This window comes from Coenobita brevimanus, chromosome 16, assembly GCF_032717465.1.
Source record: "Coenobita brevimanus isolate Jiangsu-jjx chromosome 16, ASM3271746v2, whole genome shotgun sequence".
NCBI lineage: Eukaryota > Metazoa > Arthropoda > Malacostraca > Decapoda > Coenobitidae > Coenobita > Coenobita brevimanus.
In genome coordinates, this window is record NC_136969.1 from 6,137,752 (window position 1) to 6,159,100 (window position 21,349).

General features: G+C 42.0%; 1 pseudogene; it reads right to left on the reverse strand.

The window, feature by feature from the left end:
* Positions 1-19,061: 19,061 nt before the first annotated feature.
* On the reverse strand, positions 19,062-20,854 carry LOC145390894 (uncharacterized; annotated as a pseudogene).
* Positions 20,855-21,349: the final 495 nt, after the last annotated feature.

Sequence of the window (21,349 nt, forward strand, 5' to 3'; positions counted from 1 at the left end):
GCTCATGGATGTCGTGGATAGGGCATCCGTGGCTGCAAGCAGAAAATTCCCACAGGTCAATAGCGATCATCTTTGTGGGGAATTGATTAATTGCGCCGATATGTTGAGGGGTGGAGTGGATGGCTAAAAGGCATCTCATTAATTGGATATCTTTATCCAGGTCTCCCATCGGGTCATGTATTATAAATGTTCTTTGATCAAACTGGGGAGGATCCTAAGGAGTATGTTAAACATAAGCTGTTCCCGGGTTTCTGCGTCTGCTTCCGGGTATGTGGTGGTGACGAGCCGCCTAGCCTGAATAAGAATGTTATCCGGGCTTCCGTCGTACATTAAACCATCCAGTTGTGACAGTGCCACTACCCTACCTAGTGAGGGTGTGATTGTCATAAAGACTTTGTAGTTACTTGTAGAGAAGTATATTTTAGACTTGTGGTCGAGCGGCTTTTATATCTCGTAGTAGTTTCCCCACCAGATGTCATGTAGTGACGGGAGAGGTAAAGAATAGTATGGGACTATTTTTATTTGTCTTGGAAATATTAAACAGGTATAATAGTATAAGTCCTGGGTAGCTACCTCCCTGTCTCGCTATCTCTCTCTCTCTCTCTGTTCTAAGGCTAATCTCCGTCTCGACCTCTCTCTAGGGTCGCTTGTCTCCTTCTAAACTCTCTTTCCTAACATCTCGTGTAGTAGGGTGTGTGTGTCACGTATGTTCCTCATGGCAACAGAACTTTCTCACGAGAGGACTGCTGACAGCTAACTGCATCATCTCCTTACTGGCCGCTGTCGTCAGCTTTCCTCCGTGTAAGCGTTTAGCGCTGCTCGCTTCTCGCAAACACAACACCTTCTCATCATTTGACTTCCTGCTTCTATCTGTCTCTCTATCTATCTATTTATTTACCTATCTATTATGTAGTCCTATATTTGCTCGGCCGCGAAAAATGGCGTACCATCGACATTTAATAGTTATAATATATTAATACATACTACATACACATTATAATGAACTTATAAGCTAATTAAGTGAAATACATAATATTGTAAAGTAACATAATTGTATGAATATTGTATACATATATTATTCATAGTAAATAGTGATTATTCAGTAATATTACATTTTAAATAAGTTGAATACATATTGGAATAAATGCATTAAAGTAAATTATTTAACTGTAATACAGTATGTACTTGGGTTATTATAGTGAAATGCATACATGCAAGAATAAAAATAGTTTAAAATTAAGATTATTGTAAGAGTTATTAATATTTCATTTAAAGATAATGGTACTGGTTTGTCATATATGGGTCATTCTTCTTTGTGTTATTATTATTATTATTATTATTATTATTATTATTATTATTATTTTATATATAATTAATACTATATACAAAATATATACACTTCATTCAGGGTGGTTAACTGTGATGTTAACTCTCCCCCCACTAAACAATGACTCCAAATTAGCAATTCTTGCATGCATTCTGTGCATGGCCAACAGCAATACTGCAACCACAATGCAGATAATTATAAAGACAGAAGGTGCTTGGCTATACACATAATATGGGTTGAACATACTCAAACTCAAATCTTCCCAGGGCTTCATAGTTTCATTGATCAGCTGCATAGTTTCAAACTTAGGTGAAGTCAGCTTAATACTTGTGCTCATGTTTAAGTCCATATCAGGCAGTGGGTGGAAATGTTTGTGTGTATGGTTGATAATGGCGTAGTGATTGATGGTGGAAAAAGTAGACATGGATGGTGTAAATACCGCACAGTAGTCTGGTGCTATGTATAATCCTGAGGCTGATGTATGAGATGGTGGTATATCTGGACAGACTATGTAAACTGATGTGTTATGAGGGAAATAAAAAAAACTGCGAGTGTCCAATGCGTTGATGGTGTACAAGTTTATCTGGAGCAAAAGTGAAGTTGCAATGATGATGAATATTGTTATTGCTGATGATAGCCATTTCACAAGGGACCGTATCAGTAGGCTGAAACGTGAAAATGTACGCAGGACAAAGATGAACAGCATGTAAGGATGTGCGGCACTTTCGCTCAATCGTTGACTCACTTGCGAAAGTGACAGTGTCTCGTCTCTTGGAGACCATGATGAGTTCGGTGTCTGTGTTGATGTTGATGATGACTAAAGTGTTGTTGTTTCTATAGGGGAAGGGGTGTATTTGGTATACTGTGAACAGGTCTTCCGTGATGAATGGTACATGAACTATCACTGATGTTGGTGTTAGTGTTGCTTCCAAGTACGGGTAATATTGCATAAATTCCCTACTGCGGAACAATGGCTTCAATTTATGTTTATGTATGCCTTGACTAACTATCTGACGTAGCTCATGAACTGGGAGTAAGTCATTTGTGATCTTGCCATCACCAGCATTCGAAATTCCTTGCATAAGTGCCCTGAAATGATCTCTAGTGTTCTCTAATTGTAGTAGAATCGTGTCAATATGTTCTGTGATGATGGAGAAGTGCTGGAAAAGGGTAACGTTACCCTCCAAGTCATTTATTTTATCTATACTCTCGAGAGCTACGTTTTCTGCTTGTTTCAGATTTTTCACAATTGTTTTCATTGCTGAGTTCTGTCCTGTGATGAATTTATCTTGGTATGTTAGTACCTGAGCTATCTTATTAAAGTTTTTGTTTATTTCTTTAAGGTCATCCTCTGTAGCCAATCCAAAGATGTTCCCAAGAATAGCGCCGCCCAGATCGAACAAACCGCGCTTTTGGCGAGTACGTGTGATGTTGTTCCTGTCGCTCAGCACCTCTGTTCCATAAGATGGGAGATCTTGGATCATGACGAGCATAGTTGACTTCGCCTGTTCTAGTTTCCATTTCGCTAACTTCACCATTTCATCCACTTCCTTGGTGATATGTGATTGTGAAACATAATTCCCTATCTTGAAGTCCAGAGTTCGCATCGGCGTCGCAAGTCTTTCTATATAAGTAGGTAAGTCATACAAGTAATCTAGACTTATTTCAGTACTCATGACGTCCTTGACGATTGTAGTCGTGGCCGTTGGAGCTATGAGGCATCCTTGTCGTACTATATGCTTGGGGTCTAGGTGCGCATATACTCTTACTATGTATAGGAGAATCCATAGCATAAGTCCCTTCATCGTAACCTACCGAAAAAAAAAAAAAATCTATTAATTTCCTATAAAGCTGTGGTTGATGATAGTGATGATGTGCGTTACGGTTGGCTGTTATTTCATTTATAGAAGGAGTTTAAATCGATATTTAATTCTCGTAAATGATGTACTGTAGATTTCATTGGAATAGTTGCACCTATGTTCGATTGTTTGGTATATGACCTTAATTTCTTTTTGTAATCATTGTTGTGTTCTTGCTTGGTTTCTTGAGGTACGTTCACCTGTTCGGTTGTATCCGAGGCTGAATAATTATGTGATAATTCCCTTGAAACTCGTTTTAAATGGTCAATATGAACTTGTTTTTCCTCGCCACTTGAAAGTGACTTAATTAAAACTTTGTTTGCCTTTATGTTAATTACTCTGTATGGGCCCTCAAATTTAGGGGATAATTTATTGTCTCTCGTATGAATGACTCCGTAAACAATGTCTCCTAAGCTGATAGGTGAATCTTTTGCCTTTTTGTTAAATGCCTCCGTCATTTCTTCCTTGGACATCGTTAATTGTTTTTGCACTCTTTTGTGTATGTCCTGGAATTCACGTAAACGGAGTTTAGAGTAATCATCGTAATTGTATATAGGCATGCTGTCACCTTCTAGGAGCTCATATGGTAATTTTTTATCTGTGCCATATATAATGAAATGTGGTGTGTCACCAATGGATTTATTTATAGACCCATTAATGGAGGCCTCTACTCTGGGAATCCAATCATCCCAGCTTGCATAATTTTCACTGAGAATGTGTCGTAGCACATCTAATACCTTTTATTTTGTCTCTCTACCAACCCATTCGATGCTGGGTGATAGGCCAAAACGTTAACCTTTTTAATGTTGTATTGTTTACATATTTCTTGTAAGATCTCAGAATTAAATTCTCCTCCATTATCACTTATTAATACCTTTGGGGTAGTAAAGCGACATATTACATTATCTGTTATTGCCTTTGCTACTGTCTCTGCTGTCTTATCTTTAATTGGAGCTAAAATGACATAACGGGAAAAATGATCCGTTGCTACGAATAAGTATAGGTTATTATTGTATGATAATGGCATCTTGAGTAAATCAACAGCGACAACGTCCCATGGTTGATGTGGTACTGGGTAATTACCCATCGGTGCAGGTGTGATTGGGTATCCTTTGTGTTTCGCACATGATTCGCATCTGTCTATATGATTGTGTATATCTCTTCGTAATGAAGGCCAGTAATATAATAGCTGGGCTTGGTTGAATGTCTTATCCTTTCCAGGGTGTCCTGCATGTGGGCTGTCGTGTATCATTCGTAATACTTGGGGTATCATGTCATTAGGTACTACCAACTGGTTAGTATTTCTTTGGCGTTTTGGTTGTTTAGAGTTAATTTTGTATAATGTATTATTGACCATTGTGAATTGTTCAAGTGGGACATGCAGTTTGGGTAATTGTATGTCATCTCCACTTTCTAACTTGTATATTACTTTTGACCATACTGGGTCAAGTCTTTGTGCCTTTGCGATATCCTCGTGGTTTGGGATATTTCCTTTGAGATCTAACGCCGCGACCTGAATTGTGTTCGGGTTCCTAGATAATGCGTCAGCTACTATATTCATTTTACCTTGTATATAATGTATTTGTACATTGTAGTTTTCAACTGTACATTTCCATCTTGCTCTCCTCCCAGAAAGGAGTTTTTCTTTAAACATACCCACCAGTGGTTTATGGTCGGTGAATAAGTGGATTTCGTAACCATATACCAAATCTCGAAACTTTTGTAATGCAAAAATCACTGCAAGTGCCTCTAAGTCTGTAGTGCTATAATTTTTATCCGCACCTCTTGTCTGTCTGCTGGCAAATGCAATTGGTTGATTCTTTCCTCTTTTATCTTCCTGCATCAGTACAGCCCCTAATCCTTTAACTGATGCGTCTGTACAAATAAGAAATGATTTCGTGTAATCTGGATATGCTAAACAAGGTGCATTCGTTAGTTTAATTTTTAGATTGTTAAATGCCCTTTTTTGTTCTTCTTCCCATTGGAATACAGCATCTTTTTTTGAGTAGTTGGAATAGAGGGAAGGCTATATGAGAGAACTGTGGTACGAAGGACCTATAGTACCCAGCCAGACCTAAAAATTGTCTAACTTCGTCAGTCGTAGTGGGTTCAGGAAAATCTCTCACTGCCTGTATTTTGTCATCAGTGGTATGAATACCATCAGAACTTAATTTGTGGCCTAAGAAATTTATTTCCTTAAAGCAAAATTTGCATTTAGAAAGTTTAATTTTTAATCCAGCATCACTAAGCTTTTGTAAGAGTAAGTCTAATTTCCTGAGATGATCCTTAATATTCTTCGTTGCGATAATAATATCGTCAAGATAAACAAATATTCCTTGTCCTAAAATTCCGGACAATACGTAATTCATAAGACGCTGGAACGTACCGGGGGCTGTCCTCAGTCCCATTGGCATTCTTGTATATTGATAATGGCCTCTGTTTGTTGAAAAGGCAGTGTATTTACGTGACTCCTGAGATACCGGAATCTGATAGTATCCGTTTAGGAGATCGATGGTCGAGAATATATTATTCTCAGGACCAATATTCTGTAGAACATCACTTAGCAATGGCATGGGAAATCTGTCAGGGATTGTGTGATTATTTAGTTTACGGTAATCTACTACCGCACGCATTTCTCCATTTCTCTTGGGCACAAAGAAAAGGGAGCGTTCCACGGAGAAACTGAAGGCTCAATAATTCCAAGCTTTAACATTTCATCGACATACTGATTTGCAAGTGTACGTTGGGAGTGTGGTATGCGATAAGCTGGTACGAAAATTGGTGGTGTTTCTGGGTGCACATTAATCATGTGATTAATCAAGTTAGTACACCCTAATTGTTCTCCGGGCAAAGGCTACGGTGTCCCTGTGTGTTTCCAGCAGGGTTAACAAATCATTTTCTTCGTCAAATTCACCTGAGTGAATTAAATTCTCTTTTATTCTTTCTCTATCCGTAGATTTGATCTCACTTGTTACTCCACCAATATTTATTTCCTTCACAGGGGCGAAACATTTTTCAATATTAACTATGCAAGTTCCCTTCTTCAACTGAACTTCCCCATTCATGTGATTAATAATGAATATCTGAGTTAGCCCTTCGTCGTTCGTATGACATAATGCGTTTTCTACTGACAATCCCTTTACTTTACATAATTCTTCTAAGACAAGAACAGTACTATTCCGTAATTTGCTCTTTATGGTAACCTTCATGTATGAATTAGGTGGTATAACCAAATCATTAGTGAGATGGGCTGGAAAAAATTGATAAATCAGTACTGTTAGCTGGGTCACTAATTCTGGAGGATGGGGTTGCTGGTGTAAAAGTGGATCTATACACTCATCTGTTTGTGTATGTTTGTTTAAGCCTTTAATATTACCAATTCTTTTTGGCTCTCTTCTACCAATCGGTGAGGGCTCTGAAAGTATTTCCTCTATGAATTCATTATCAAAGTCTATTCCATTCATTTGTGGGAGTATAGTTATGTTCTCAGTTCTCATGGATCTTAAGCCCAGTAACATATGAGCTTTAATTGCTAAGTTTTCAACGATATAGAACAATGCAGAGAATGGTCTTGTAGTTTCTGTGAAACTGAGATTTAATCTTATCATACCTTTTACTGTAATCTCTTGACCATCTACTGTGTTTAATTCTAAATCAGCTTCATCCAGAAAAGTTACTTTCTTTTTATTTTTAAGAATTCTATTTAGTTCTTCATGTGTTATTAAGTTCACTGGAGAGCCTGTATCTAAAAATAAGGAAACGTTTTGATCCTCACATACAGCTGGTATCAAGATACACTCATTTCCCAACATGCCTCCTATGTGAAGTTTAACCTTGTTCTTCTTTACGTTTGTTCGTTTTTTGTCATGACTTGGTCTTCCCCCGATTTGAACATGGACACAATTTTTTCTACTGTTTTGCAATCACTAGTCCAGTGCCCTTGGTATCTATGATGCCTACAGTAAGGACCAAACCCTTGTGTCTTTTGATTATCCTCTTTTGCCTTGATAAAGCATTCATACCTTGTGTGTCCTGGTTTTGCACAGTAATGACACAGAATGGACCTATCCCTTGACTGTGACCTACGAGGTGATTTCCCATAAAAAGTGTTGTTTATAGCGCGAGACCTGCTCGGGCTGCGCGAAAACTTATGAAACTGCCTGTAGGAAGGCGTGTGGGAACGAGGTCTAGGCGTCTTTGTCTGTTTGGGCTGCCTCATTTCAGGTCGCGATCGATTTTGTTCTCTGTTTGGGGTCGGTGTTGATGTTTTCACAGCTGATACTGTCTCAGGTACCCTGATTCTACCAGAATGTGCATGTGTGTCGACCACACCTGCTTTACTGCACTGCATCTCTACCTCGTTCATTAAGTCTAGTAAGCACATTCCAGGGATGTACGCGATTGTTTTGGCGATCTTAAGGGTTCTATCAGGTAATTTACACAAGGCAGCTACATAACCAATGATGTCCACGACGAGGTCTGGGGACATCTTTCCATCATCTGTTATCCACTTAGAATTCTCCAGAGTAGCTAATAGGGTTCTCTTGATTGTGGAGACATCAGCAGTTATTTCACTGAGCACATGGTTTGTAGTGTGCTCCCTTACAAGATCTACAATTTTATGTAATTCTGGAATTATACCTGGCAAGAAGTTCATACCTCCAGAAAATTTCTTCAGAAATTCAGTTTTAAATTCATCATATGTCCTAGCACGATGTAGCTTATCGGAGCGCAATAAATTGCTTGCTGGACATCTTTCCTGGCTTATGCAAGATGAAAAAATAGCAATTTTCTCTTGTTCATCTAGTATGTGGCGCTTGATGAACATTTGTTCGCACTGACTGATTAATGAAATGACATCAATGCGATCCTTGTCTGTGCCAGAGAATTTTGGGGCAGTCTTATCCTCGTGATACACAAAAACGTGAGGTGTGGTTTTTAGATCAGCAGTATTTGTTTCTTGATTCATATTTAATGATTGCCCTGTTAATTCAACTTGTACGAGTTTATCGTTATGTGAGGGAATGGTAGAATATGTATGACCGGACCGGTGAACCCTGTTAAGTATATTGGCATACGTATTTAAGGCAGCTGCGAAGTCGATACTCTCAACGTCTGAAGGGGTTTCCCACTCATCATCCGAAACTCCCGTATTTGTTTCCTTATCTATAACGTGTGGTGTGGGTTGTACAATGGGTGGGCTGTCTCTTAATTGTGAGTCTGATGTTGTGGCAATTTGTGTGTCATCTGGTATTAACGTGGGTGGTTGCGAAAATATTCCTGTCATTAAGATATGATGTTATGAAATACGCCTCTTGTTTATTTATGTCCTAGCAAACTAGATGATTAAATAAGTTGAATATAGCTAATTTTAGCACTGAGAAGAAATGAGCAAGTATAATTTTACCCACTTGATACAGATCGTAGAGGTGTGTCGATACAAAAGTCGATCTCGGAAGAAAATACAGGTTTGATTGAAGATCTCTTGATAATTCTAGTGGTGTGTTGATGGACGATATTACTCAGGAAACTCCATGGCCTGGTATTTGTAGTGGTTAACGGCTGTCCCAGGCAAACCTCAACATAGAACGTCGAATTTCCAACTTAACTGTGAAAATAAGTGAATATGAGTAGGAGCTATGTGAATAATGAGTAATGAGTAGTGGGTGAGAAGTGCCTGGTGTCAGTCACACGTTGCTTGGCATGGCAGACTCGCGTTGTGATGTCATCTCAGCACATGGTGACGTCGGCTTCCCACACTGGTAGCTGTGGTGAGTGAATGAGTAGCGATGAGTAACTTGAGTGAAGACGAGTGAGTAAGATGAGTTGTAAATCGTGTCTCACTCTTCGTTTGTTTGTTCCCTTTATTCTATGTGGAAGTTTTCTCTGTCCTTTTCTCTAGTGATTTATTCGTTGTGGGATGAAGACTGCCGCTACTTGTAGGTGCGTGTAGAAGATTATACAGACGACGTAGAGTTGTTAATTGTAGTTGATTGTAGATGGCTGTAGTTGATTGTAGATGGCTGTAGACTTTGTAGAACTGAAGCTAACCTTGTAGTCTCGGTTGCTTTTGTAGAAATTTGCTTTTAATTCGGAGACGATGTCCGCAGATTTGCTGGTTTGTCGTTAAGCTACTTGCAAGGCGTCGAGTGATCTCTTGACCTCTGCATCAGCGTAATGATCTGGGAGACGGAGGGGGCAGGAGCTGATATTGTTGGTTGTTGTCAATCTTGATATTTTGTAGGAATTTAATGTTGATTCGTAGACGAGGTTCGTATACGTTCGCTGCTACCAAATGTCATAAAGACTTTGTAGTTACTTGTAGAGAAGTATATTTTAGACTTGTGGTCGAGCGGCTTTTATATCTCGTAGTAGTTTCCCCACCAGATGTCATGTAGTGACGGGAGAGGTAAAGAATAGTATGGGACTATTTTTATTTGTCTTGGAAATATTAAACAGGTATAATAGTATAAGTCCTGGGTAGCTACCTCCCTGTCTCGCTATCTCTCTCTCTCTCTCTCTGTTCTAAGGCTAATCTCCGTCTCGACCTCTCTCTAGGGTCGCTTGTCTCCTTCTAAACTCTCTTTCCTAACATCTCGTGTAGTAGGGTGTGTGTGTCACGTATGTTCCTCATGGCAACAGAACTTTCTCACGAGAGGACTGCTGACAGCTAACTGCATCATCTCCTTACTGGCCGCTGTCGTCAGCTTTCCTCCGTGTAAGCGTTTAGCGCTGCTCGCTTCTCGCAAACACAACACCTTCTCATCATTTGACTTCCTGCTTCTATCTGTCTCTCTATCTATCTATTTATTTATCTATCTATTATGTAGTCCTATATGATGGCTTGAATTAATAACTTTGTGAAGTTCACCCATGTTAACTCAGGGACGACTTTGGGTGCAATGTTGGCAGCGGCTTTGCCTAGGAGAGGTAGGGTGACAGCTGTTTTCTGCCTATCGTCCTCGAACCCAATATCCAGCAGCGGCTTACCTACTGATTGATATGGGTGGGTGTCATATTGTTCTGGGTCGAATTTGAGTAATTATATGTGCGGTTTCGTTGCCATTTTGACGATTTCCTTGTTTGCTCCTCTCTGTGTTTGCCCGGCTTAAGTACCACCGCTGTCCACTTGTGTTATACTATAGTAGGACTCGCGCACGTTTGCGGCTGTGGTGTGGTCCGCACCTGTGTACAGTGTTGCCACGTTTTCTATACCGTTATCTCTCTCTCTCTCTCTCCTGGCGGGAAATGTGAGCCACCCTGAGTACTTTTGATTCTTTTATAAGTTATTTATAATTGTGCTTTCATCTGTTAATTTGGTTTTGTTATATTTAGTAGTAGATGGAGTGTCAAAGTTACTGTCTGCTGAGAGGTTTGTTGCGTTACTGATTCATACACCCCGACGTAGTGGGGTGTGGGTGTAGGTGTGGGTGGGAGTGTGGATGTGGGTTTGTTGGGGTGGTGGTCCAGGGGGGAGGGGAAGTGTGAAGGGGGATTTGACCTGAGACACCCAGGAGGGATTAAGAAGGGAGGGAAGGGGAAGGGGGGGCTGGATTCACCTACCACATGGCGGGAAATGTGAGCCACCCTGAGTACTTTTGATTCTTTTATAAGTTATTTATAATTGTGCTTTCATTTGTTAATTTGGTTTTGTTATATTTAGTGATGCCGACAATGCATTCAATGCATGCCCCTCTCCTGCCTCTCTCTCTCTCTCTCTCTGTAGGGAAGCTATCTGTCAGTGCTGCCACTCACAAGAATTATATGAATTATTTCTTTTACTTTGGATATTGGCATATTTCTTCTTTTTTCAGGCTCATTCTATTATATCCATAACTGTAATATTATTAACCACCCTAAAACTACGCTAAAAAACATTAAAAGTGACTGCTATTTCTTTTAGCAACACTGTACAATATGTATGCCATGTTTCTGTGTTACTGTATAAATATTTTATGCATAATTAGATTACTGTTGATTCATCCATCAAAATACACAAGTGTAAGTTTTATTCATCTGAATTTATCGAATTTGTGATGCCTTGTACATAAATAGCTTCCGTTTCACATCGCAAGTTGAGGAAACGTGGCACCATTGTAAACAGGTGCGAGCCACACCACAGGCGCTTGCGGGCGCAAGGCCGACTATAGGCATTTTTAGGTTGGCCTCCCGCCCTAATAATGCCTAGGGTATAGCTAGGTTCCCTTTCTAGACCGGAGGTTAGACACAGTATGAGAGGAACAGGGCATAAAAACACTGGGCAACAACCTTACATGTACTGTATATTAGCAAATTCACTGCTACAGAACAGGATGATAATTCACGATATGCTATACAAAGTTATTACACAGGACAGGAGATGGGTTATGTGTATCACGCAGGATACGAGATAGACAATAGGCTCAATTTGGGTAAATAGGTAATACACAGTTTCACGGTCCTTATGTGTGTGGCTCATTTCACAGTGAGAGAGTGAGATATGGGTTTTACTGTGCACGGGATAGTTCAAGAGTCCTTATTCTGGCACTGACTCCATTTCTAGGAATACAGAATGGATATATATATTGCCACTGGATTATACCTCTCGGTTTACACAAGGTGGATATGCAATGTCACGAGTCATTATTATGACACTGAGTTTTGCCTCTCGTTTTGCACAAGGTGGGTATGTACTGTTACAAGCGTCCTTATCAATGGCACTGGAATTCACTGCTTATCTGCACTGCACAGTCTCTGTCCTTACCTCTCACTTTCTGTCTGAGGGGACTATGTATCACAATCACCGGTCGGGGGGCAAGGGGAAGGGGCAGGACCTGGGGACTCACAGTTGTCAACCTGGCATAGATGAAGTCCCTTCAGGAATCCATTCATCCCACGGCCACAGGACAACTTGCAAGGGCATCGTCTCTCATCGAGGGCTATGGTCGGGTGTGGTGAAGGGCCCCTCACTATCGGGGCTGGGGACTGGGGGCTGGCCCTCAGGGCTGGGGCCAAAACAGGTCCTGTAGGCGCTCCCGCAGGCGCCTGGTGGGGGATGGGCTTCGCCTTCGTCGGGGAAGGGGGAGGTCTCGCACCAGGGTCCTGGGGGCACCTTCGAGGGTACGTCAGCTGCGATCTTCTTCCTGCTGCACCACCGTCAGGGTGGGGCTGCGGCGTCACTCCCAGCAGGAGTCCATCAGGCATGGGTCCTCCTCTGGGGCTGACTGGATGAAGAACAACCCCAGGGATAACACTGGGCCTCTCCACCAGTCCTTGGGTTGGAAGTCCTCCTCCTGGAGGTTGCCTCGGTCCTGGTGGATAGAGATGCGACCTGCACCCCTGCCAGTAGGCAGGGCTGAGAGCAGGTCGCCCTCACGTTGTGAAGTCACTGGAAACAAGGGACTTTGGTGGCGTCCCTCCCTGGCGCGAATACAGGTTGTCGCTGAGGTCCCTTGGGCAACAGACGGAGGGCAGCTACAGGCCGTCCCTTCCCTGTCAGTGCAGCTACTGGCTGTCACCAGGGCCCAACTTCCTGATGAGACCGCAGACAAAGCACAGGTACAAGCAGTCACTTGCCTATAGGCACGGCTACAGGCCATCATCAAAGGCCTGTATGGAGGGCGACATGCAGGTGAGGAGCAGCTACAGGCCATTGCCAAAGTCCTGTATGGAGGGCAACATGTTGGTGAGGAGCAGCTACAGGCCGTCTCCTGCCTACTGGCATGGCTACAGGCCATCACCAGTGTTATGCCCTCTGAGGCAACTGCAGAAGGAGAGGGAGCATACCGTTCTCTCCCCATGTGCGGCTTTAGGCCATCACGGGTTCTGCAGGGGGGGGTTCAGCAGCACCTGGAGCGGCCACAGGCTGTCTCCTTTTGGGCGCAGCTACAGGCCATCGCCTTATTAATGTGCAGCTACCAGCCGTCACAAGGATGTGGCTACAGGCCGTCACTGGTGTTGCGCGGCTACAGGCCGACGCTGGGATGCTGCTTGGAGCTGTGTTTTCAGCTCCAACCTGATCCTGGCGAAGGCTAGTTTGGCCAAGAGATAGTGCACTCAGACTGGGGTGGTCGCGCCAGACCCATTCTGAGGAATAGGGGCACATGGCCCAGTGGGACTATGTCTGTATTGTACAGACATTGTGCATGCGCCATATACCCTACCTTAGTCTCCTCCTGGGGGTGTAGTGGTGTCCTCAGTTGCCTTGGCCAGTATATCAACATTTATATATATATATATATATATATATATATATACATTCATTCATTGCCAGACACCATGTATCCCAAACGGGGTGGCCAAGGGCTTAGAGTTAATTGTTATACAGGGAGGGGCACTAATCCTCCACCAACCCCACTTGACAAGTAGGGAGAACGTTATGCCAACAGCATCTGGTGTTCCCAGGCGGATATATATATATATATAGATATATATATATATATATATATATATATTATATATATATATTTTATATATATATATATACTGTATATATATATATATATATATATATATATATATATATATATACAGCTTTCATATACCACTAAAGGAGAACGTAATTCTTTTGGTGAAAAGAAAAATGGAAATAATGGAGCCTCTTCCTTCTGCCACTGTTTAATTATCCATTGATCCAATTAAGCTTGGTCACTAAGCCAGCGCATGTGATGACATCTGTTGAGTCTCAGCCATATCTCTCCCCATGGTTCGCATTCTCTATGGCCGATCAGAACAAGACATTGGATATTGTCATTCCAGATGAATATGCACTTGTATCCCTTCAAAGTCATTTTAAAATATACCAAGGATGTTGTAATATGAATATATTTATGACGACAGCTATGGGTTATGCCAGATTATAATTGAAAGTCAACTACAGCGAGGCAGAAGCAAGTTAATTATTGACTTCAAGTGCAAATTATAAATAATATCCAAAGCCTATGCCACTGAATGAACATAGACCTAGATAGTTCCCCTTGAAAATTAGTTATTGGAGTATTAATCACTCAATATCAAGCTCCAGTTTCATCAGCCCTCGGGACTAGTTCCCAACCATCCCCATTTGCTGAACTTTTTCAGTGTTTTTAACACAGAAAGTAGGCCCTCATGCTCTCTTATACAGGTTTCTCTAACTGTCTACACCAAACTACACGCACGTACACACTACACTTCCTTTTCTAAATTAATAGAAAAATGGGCACATTAACCTTGCCTCAGAGTCCCCAGGGGTGGGGACAACAGATACCCCCACCATCCACCCCTCTCCCGGTGACGACTCTATGAGTTGCCTGGAACCACTGTCTGACTCATTTCTTCTTCATTTCTGCAACATTCGCGGCCTTTCCTCTTTCTCTCTGTTGAACATCACCTCTCCTCTTCTTAGCCTCACTTCTCTTTCTAACTGAGACTCAGCTGTCAGAAGCAACTGACAGCAAACCCTTTTCTGTATCCTCCTACTTCCTCTATACTCAGCTCAAAGCCAAAGGTGGCTGTTGTGTATATGTACGCAATGACTTATCTTGCTCTCGTGTTCCTGAACTTGATTCGTCTGAATTCTCTACTCTCTGGCTTCGGCTTTCCTGTCATTCTCTGACTAAATATATCTGTGCTGCTTACTTATCTCCTAATTCTACTATCAAAAATTCTTTGACTATCTTACTTCTACGATGGAATACATTCTATCCATTTCTCCTTTCTCTGAAATCTCCATTCTAGGAGATTTCAATGTTCACTACCACCTTTGGGTCTCCTCTCCTTTCCCTGATCCACCTGGTGAACGAGCCTACATCTTTTCTATCCTTAATGACCAAGAGCAGCTTGTACAGCACCCTACCCGTATCCCTGACTGCCTTGGAGAGAGCTCCAACATACTTGACCTCTTCCTTACAACTAATCCTTCTGCTTACACTGTTAATCTTTCCTCTCTGTTGGGCTCATCCGATCACAACCTTATTACCTCAACCTATCCTGTCGCACAGGTACACCCGGTGGACCCTCCAAAGAAACGGCAATTGTGGCAACTTGGAGATGCGGATTGAGAGGCCCTCAGGCAGTACTTCTTTGATTTTCCCTGCAATGATTATTGCTTTCATGGTCGGGAGCCATCTGAGTGTGCCTTGCGCATTACAGAGGTTATTCTCTCGGGTATGGAAGCATACATTCCTTTCTCATATCCTTTGACTAATGCAAGAAAGCCTTGGTTTAATCACGCTTGTTCTAATGCTGTCCACAACAAGGAGAGGGCCTATAAAAGGTCTAATGCTGTCCACAACAAGGAGAGGGCCTATAAAAGGTACCAGTGCCAACCCACTCCTGAATCACAACTTTCTTTTTTATGTTTCTGCCCAGAATCATGATAAGTCTGTTCTTCGCTTGGCAAAAAAATATTTTCATCCACACTAAATGCTCTCAACTCTCCAACAAAAATTCTTCCCGCTCCTGGCACCTTGCCAAAAACCTTTCTAACAACTTTACCTCACCATCCTTCCCTCCTCTTTTCTACTCTGCTGGCTCTGTAGCTATTTCTTCTACTGACAAAGCAGATCTCTTCGCACAGACTTTCTCCTCCAATTCCACCTTAGACGATTCCAGTGCTGTTCCCCTATCACTTCCCCCCTCTGACTTCCTCATGGCTGACATTAAAATTTCTTCAGCTGATGTATTTTCTGCCATCACTGGTCTCAGTACTAACAAGGCATATGGGCCTGATGGAGTCCCTTCTGTTGTCCTCAAGAACTGCGCTTCTGTGCTTACACCCTGCCTAGGTAAACCTTTTCACCTTTGTCTTTCAACTTGTACCTTTCCTTCTTGCTGGAAGTTTACTTTAATTCAGCCTGTCCCAAAGAAGGGTGACCATTCCCAACCCTCTATCATCCAACTGCTTTAACATCCTGTATTTCAAAAGTTTTTGAGTCTACTCGTAATAGAAACATTTTAAAGCATCTTTCCTATCGCAACCTTCTTTCTGATCATCAGTATGGGTTCCGTCAGGGACGCTCAACTGGCGATCTTCTCATCTACGTTTCAGACTCTTGGTCATCCTCCTTTCGGGACTTTGGCGAAAACTTTGCCATTGCACTTGATATCTCAAAGGCTTTCGATCGAGTCTGGCACAAATCTTTAATTTCCAAACTGCTCTCTTACGGTTTCTATCCTTCCATCTGTGCCTTCATCTACAGCATCCTTTCTGGTCGTTCTATAGCTGCTGTTGTAGACGGCCATCGTTCTTCTCCTAGATCTATTAATAGTGGTGTTCCTCAGAGCTCTGTCCTATCACCAACTCTCTTCCCTTTATTCATCAATGATCTTCTAAGCTGTACATCTAACCCTATCCACTCATATGCTGATGATTCCACCCTTCACCTTTCCATTCGGTTCCTGCAACGTCCATCCCAGCAGTTACTTCAACAATCAAGGGATGAGGCTATGGCACTCCTAATGTCTGACCTGGCTCATATCTCTGACTGGGGTAAAAATAATCTTGTTTTTTAATGCATCTAAGACTCAGTTTTTACACCTATCTACATGAGTGAATCTTCCACAGGAGTACCCATTAAAATTTAATAATATCCAGCTCAATTCAGCATCATCCTTGAACATGCTTGGGGTCTCATTCATTCGGGATTTATCTTGGAGAGGTCATATTACATCTCTTGGTAAAATCTGCTTCCAAGAGATCAGGTGTGCTAGGCCAACTCCATACCTTCTTTACCCCTGCACAGTTGTTGACTTTATACACAGAATTTATTCGCCTCTGTATGGAGTACAACTCCCATGTGTGGGGAGGCTCCCCTCACACAACTCTTCTTAATAGGGTGGAGTCGAAGGGATTTCGTCTCATCAACTCTGCTCCTCTTACTGGCACCCTTCAACCTCAGTCTCTTCGCTGCACTGTTGCATCTTCATCTCTTTTCTGTCGCTACTTCCATGGTCATTGCTCCTCTGAACTGTCTGCTTGCATCCCTCCACCTTTACGACGGGCGCATAGCACCCGTCTAGCAATAAACTCTTATCGTTTTTCTGTCCAACTCTCTAATACAAGAGTTAACCATTACTCCCAATCCTTCAATTATGCAACAGGTCAACTCTGGAACTGTCTCCCTCTGTTTGTATTTCCTACTTCCTATGATCTCCAGTCTTTCAAACGCAGTGTGTCCAGACATCTCGAAATGAACAGATCTTGAATTTGGCTCTCTTTTGCACTGTTTTTGTGTTTTTTTCTTGGAAGGAACTGTGTTGAAAGCTCATAGCCTTTGGTTCCTTCTTCCTCGCATAAAAAAAAAATATTTATAGAATGACAGGGAATCATCTTGGGTAGGAAGTGTCCTGATGGGAAATCGTCCATGTTTTGACAGCACGACTTGATGGCGAATTGTCCCGGTGTCATATGCACAGAGTGACTTTATGCAGGAAGTTACCGTTCCCTTCTCTATTTAGCCTAAATTTATTTAAACTAACCAAACTGTTATGCTAGGTGTTTATGGGGCAGTTTCCCGTCCCTAGAACGCCTAGAGTGTGGCTGGGTTCCCTTTCTAGACCGGAGCTTAGACAAACAAGAGAGGGCCAGGGCATAAAAACACAGGGCAACAACCTTACACGTATATTGAGAAATTCAACTGCTGTGGAACAGGACGACAAACTTACACAATCTCATAGGCAAAAATCAATACATAGGCTAGCATTAATGGGTACAGTATTGCACAGGATACTGGATGTACAGGAGTCTAAGTCTGGTTCAGGTGGGAAAAGGCACTGTCACACTGTCCGTGATGAGGAAGCACTGTCGTGAGGCGATCACTGTTCTGACACTGAGTTTATAGGCTGAGTATGGGGGGGGAGGGGAAGGTGTTACTGACTTGCACAAGGGAGGGGAATATTTGATAGCACTATTTGCAGGCGCCATTATAGGAGCGAGGGTAATATCAATTTGTAATATTCACTGTCCGTGCTTTTGTATTTCAGGATTTTACAGGCTTACTTGGCCCCACTATACACTGGTAATGAATTCACTAGGGCGCCTGCTCTTTTACACTCACTGGTCTCGGTCTTTTCTGGCCTCACTATATTCTGATAATACTGTAAACTCACTCTCATGCCTTAAGTGCCGGTCTCACTGTTCACTGTAAATTCACTGTCTTTAGGTCCACTTTGTTTCAGGGGGGGGGGAGGGGGAAGTCCAGGGCTTAGGGTGCGTGCACAGAGAACGATGGTTTTCTCGCGCGAGCAACCAACGTCGACCAGTGCGGACCCGCACTGGCTTCCGGCGCTGGTAGGTGATCACAAAGGACGCAGGTAATCTGCTCCGACCAGCGCGGGGAGGGACATGGTAGCAGGGTTATCTGTCAGTCGTGATTTACCAGCTGTGTAGCATACATGTCAAGCTCATCATCTGATGATGAGCTAATATTGCTCGAGAATACTCATTCAAAACTGAATAGGAAAAAAGGAGGAATACATGAAATAAATTGCAAAAGAAAACAGTATGGAGAATATCACCATCTTTTTAGTGACCTAAAAAGGGACTCGAGAAGATTTTTTGAGTATACATGGATGAGCCAAGATACTTTTGACTACATTCTCAAGAAAATTGAACATCGCCTGAGAAAGACATGGTGTAACTGGCACAGATGGCCTATTCTGCCAGAAGAAAGACTAGTCATCACTCTCAGGTGAGCTGAAATCAAATTCCAGAATAAATTTAATGTGGTACTAAATAAATATAACGAAATTTCTGGAAACCAAATAATTTTCCTTTTATTTTGAGATACAGTTTGTACCATAGTGGCACTGATAAACATTAACACTGAGCAGGGCATAGATACAAATATAATTGATATAATAATAGCACAAAAAAAAAATCCTTCTGTATACCTATATGTGGTATGAAGACTACTACTCTACAGTACAGAGGTATTGTAGCTATCAGTGGCAACATTTTGAGGTTCCAAAGGAGAGTGGGTGTAGGAGTGAGGTTCCAAAGGAGAGTGGGTGTAGGAGTGAGGAGACACCTGTGGAGTAAAAACAGAAGCTGGGGCAGAGGACCCATAGGTATGTGGAGGGGGAGACGTGATTGGAACTTGATATGCAAACTGCTGTACAATTTCTTGTATATGGCCTCTGAATATCAATTTCTGTGCAACTGGAATTCCTTTAACATGAGGTAACAGGCTCTTGAAGAACATTAGATCCTCGTCGTCATCTTTATCCTGTTTGCGACTTGAATTTTCCATTAAATATTGAATTTTTTGCCTCTCAATATCCAAGAGGCTCTGGTTGTAGTCTTCTGTTTTCAGGCGCTTGCTACCTCCTTTTTTCTTCGGATAAGAGGAAGCTGAAGGAAGTCTATGCTTGTCAGTTACTTCATCTTCGTGCACAGGTGTATCCTGAGTATGGGGTGGAGAGGCTGGCATACTTTCCTCACTAACCAAGGGGGGCTCCATGTCATCCATTTGGTATCCTAACTGAGGTGATCCAGGTACAGTGAATCCTCAAAATACGAAAGGGATAGGGACCAAAAAAAAAAATTCGTAATCCGAAATTTCGTATATTGGAACGATTTTCTCCATTGAAATATACATATAATGTGGGGGATGCATTCCAGGACCCCATTGGACCCCCCACTAAAACTTTACCCTTCCTATTTAGAAGTATGCAATACATGTATACAGTACCATACTATTATACAGACATAAAAAAATAAAACATACAACTAATTACTGTAGTATTAGTACACTGTACAGTTAAATACAGACCTATGCTGCAGCCGGAGATTCGTTTCGTTGATATGATGCTAAGACCACGCGAAAGCTGCAGGTCCTCGTGGCTTGGCAGGCAGCTGAAGATGAAGAGAAGGAGGTGGCCATCTTCTTGTACATTTCCTTTTTCTTCATCACAGTCCCAACGGTTGATGGTGCAAGGCCTAAACTCGCCCAATCTCTGAGACTCCCTGCCCCTCCTTGTGGTGTCTTATTATTTCCAATTTCCTCTCAAGAGTAAGAGTACAATGCTGTTTCTTTGCACCTGGTTCCCCAGATGCTGGAGATGATGCAGGGCGCTTGGGGGGCATGGGGAAAATACGAAAAGGTGAAGAACAGCAAAAAACAGTGTAACGTACGGCGAAGCTGAGAGGAGAGGACGGACATGACTCGACTGGGAAGCGCACGAAAATGTGTTTACCAGAGAGGGGTTAGTTCGTTTTCTCACCACAAGCGAGCACGGCGCCATTTTGAATTTTTTGCATTTCCTCTCGTTTTGTTTTTCGTACCATCAAGACAAATACTTTCATATTGTGGAATTTGTCCTACATTTATCGCTTTCTTACCAACGGAAATTCGTACTTCGAGTTTTCGTATTTCAAGGACTCACTGTAACGAGGTTCCAGCAGCATCACCTGCCAGCAGACTTGAGAAATTTCCTGTTGAAACTCCTTGTTTCACGACATCTTTCAGGAAATGCAATAAATGGAAATACTGCCACTTTGATGTCTGAGTGTCACCTGCAGCATCACCTGATCGAGCTGGGGGTAATTTCCTAAGCTCCGCAGCAATTGGTCCCGAAGATATTTCCATTTCTTTTTCACCAATGTCTCTGAAAAGACCAAAGATTTGGGAAGTGATAAAGAGAGGCACAACTTTATATTAGAATTATAAATAACAACATATAAACATATGTACGTATCCTGGACCGACATCACGCAAGGAGGGGGAGGGTAGACAAGACAACATGCACAAACACACACATGCATAGCTACTACACATGCACTCCTCACACTTAGTCCCAAGGCTGACAGCAATGGTAACAATATTATTTGACATCATTTATTGACATTGCTCATTATATTATTTATAGGTATCTTGCAACAGGATCATCGTTCCATGCCCTTGCATTCACATTTAGGATGGGTTCAACAATGGTGGGAAAGATTGTTGCTGAGACTGTTCGTGCACTATGGGAAGAACTGGAACAGGAATGCATCCCAGTACCAACAGAGGAGTCATTCAAGTCAATCGCTGAAGAGTTCTACAGCATCTGGAATTTTCCTAACTGTTTAGGCTCAACTGATGGAAAACATATTCGTATTCAGTGTCCCCAGAAGTCAGGGTCAATGTACTATAGCTACAAGACATATTTTTCCATTGTCCTTCAAGCTGTTGCAGATGCACATTACAGGTTTATGACTGTTGAC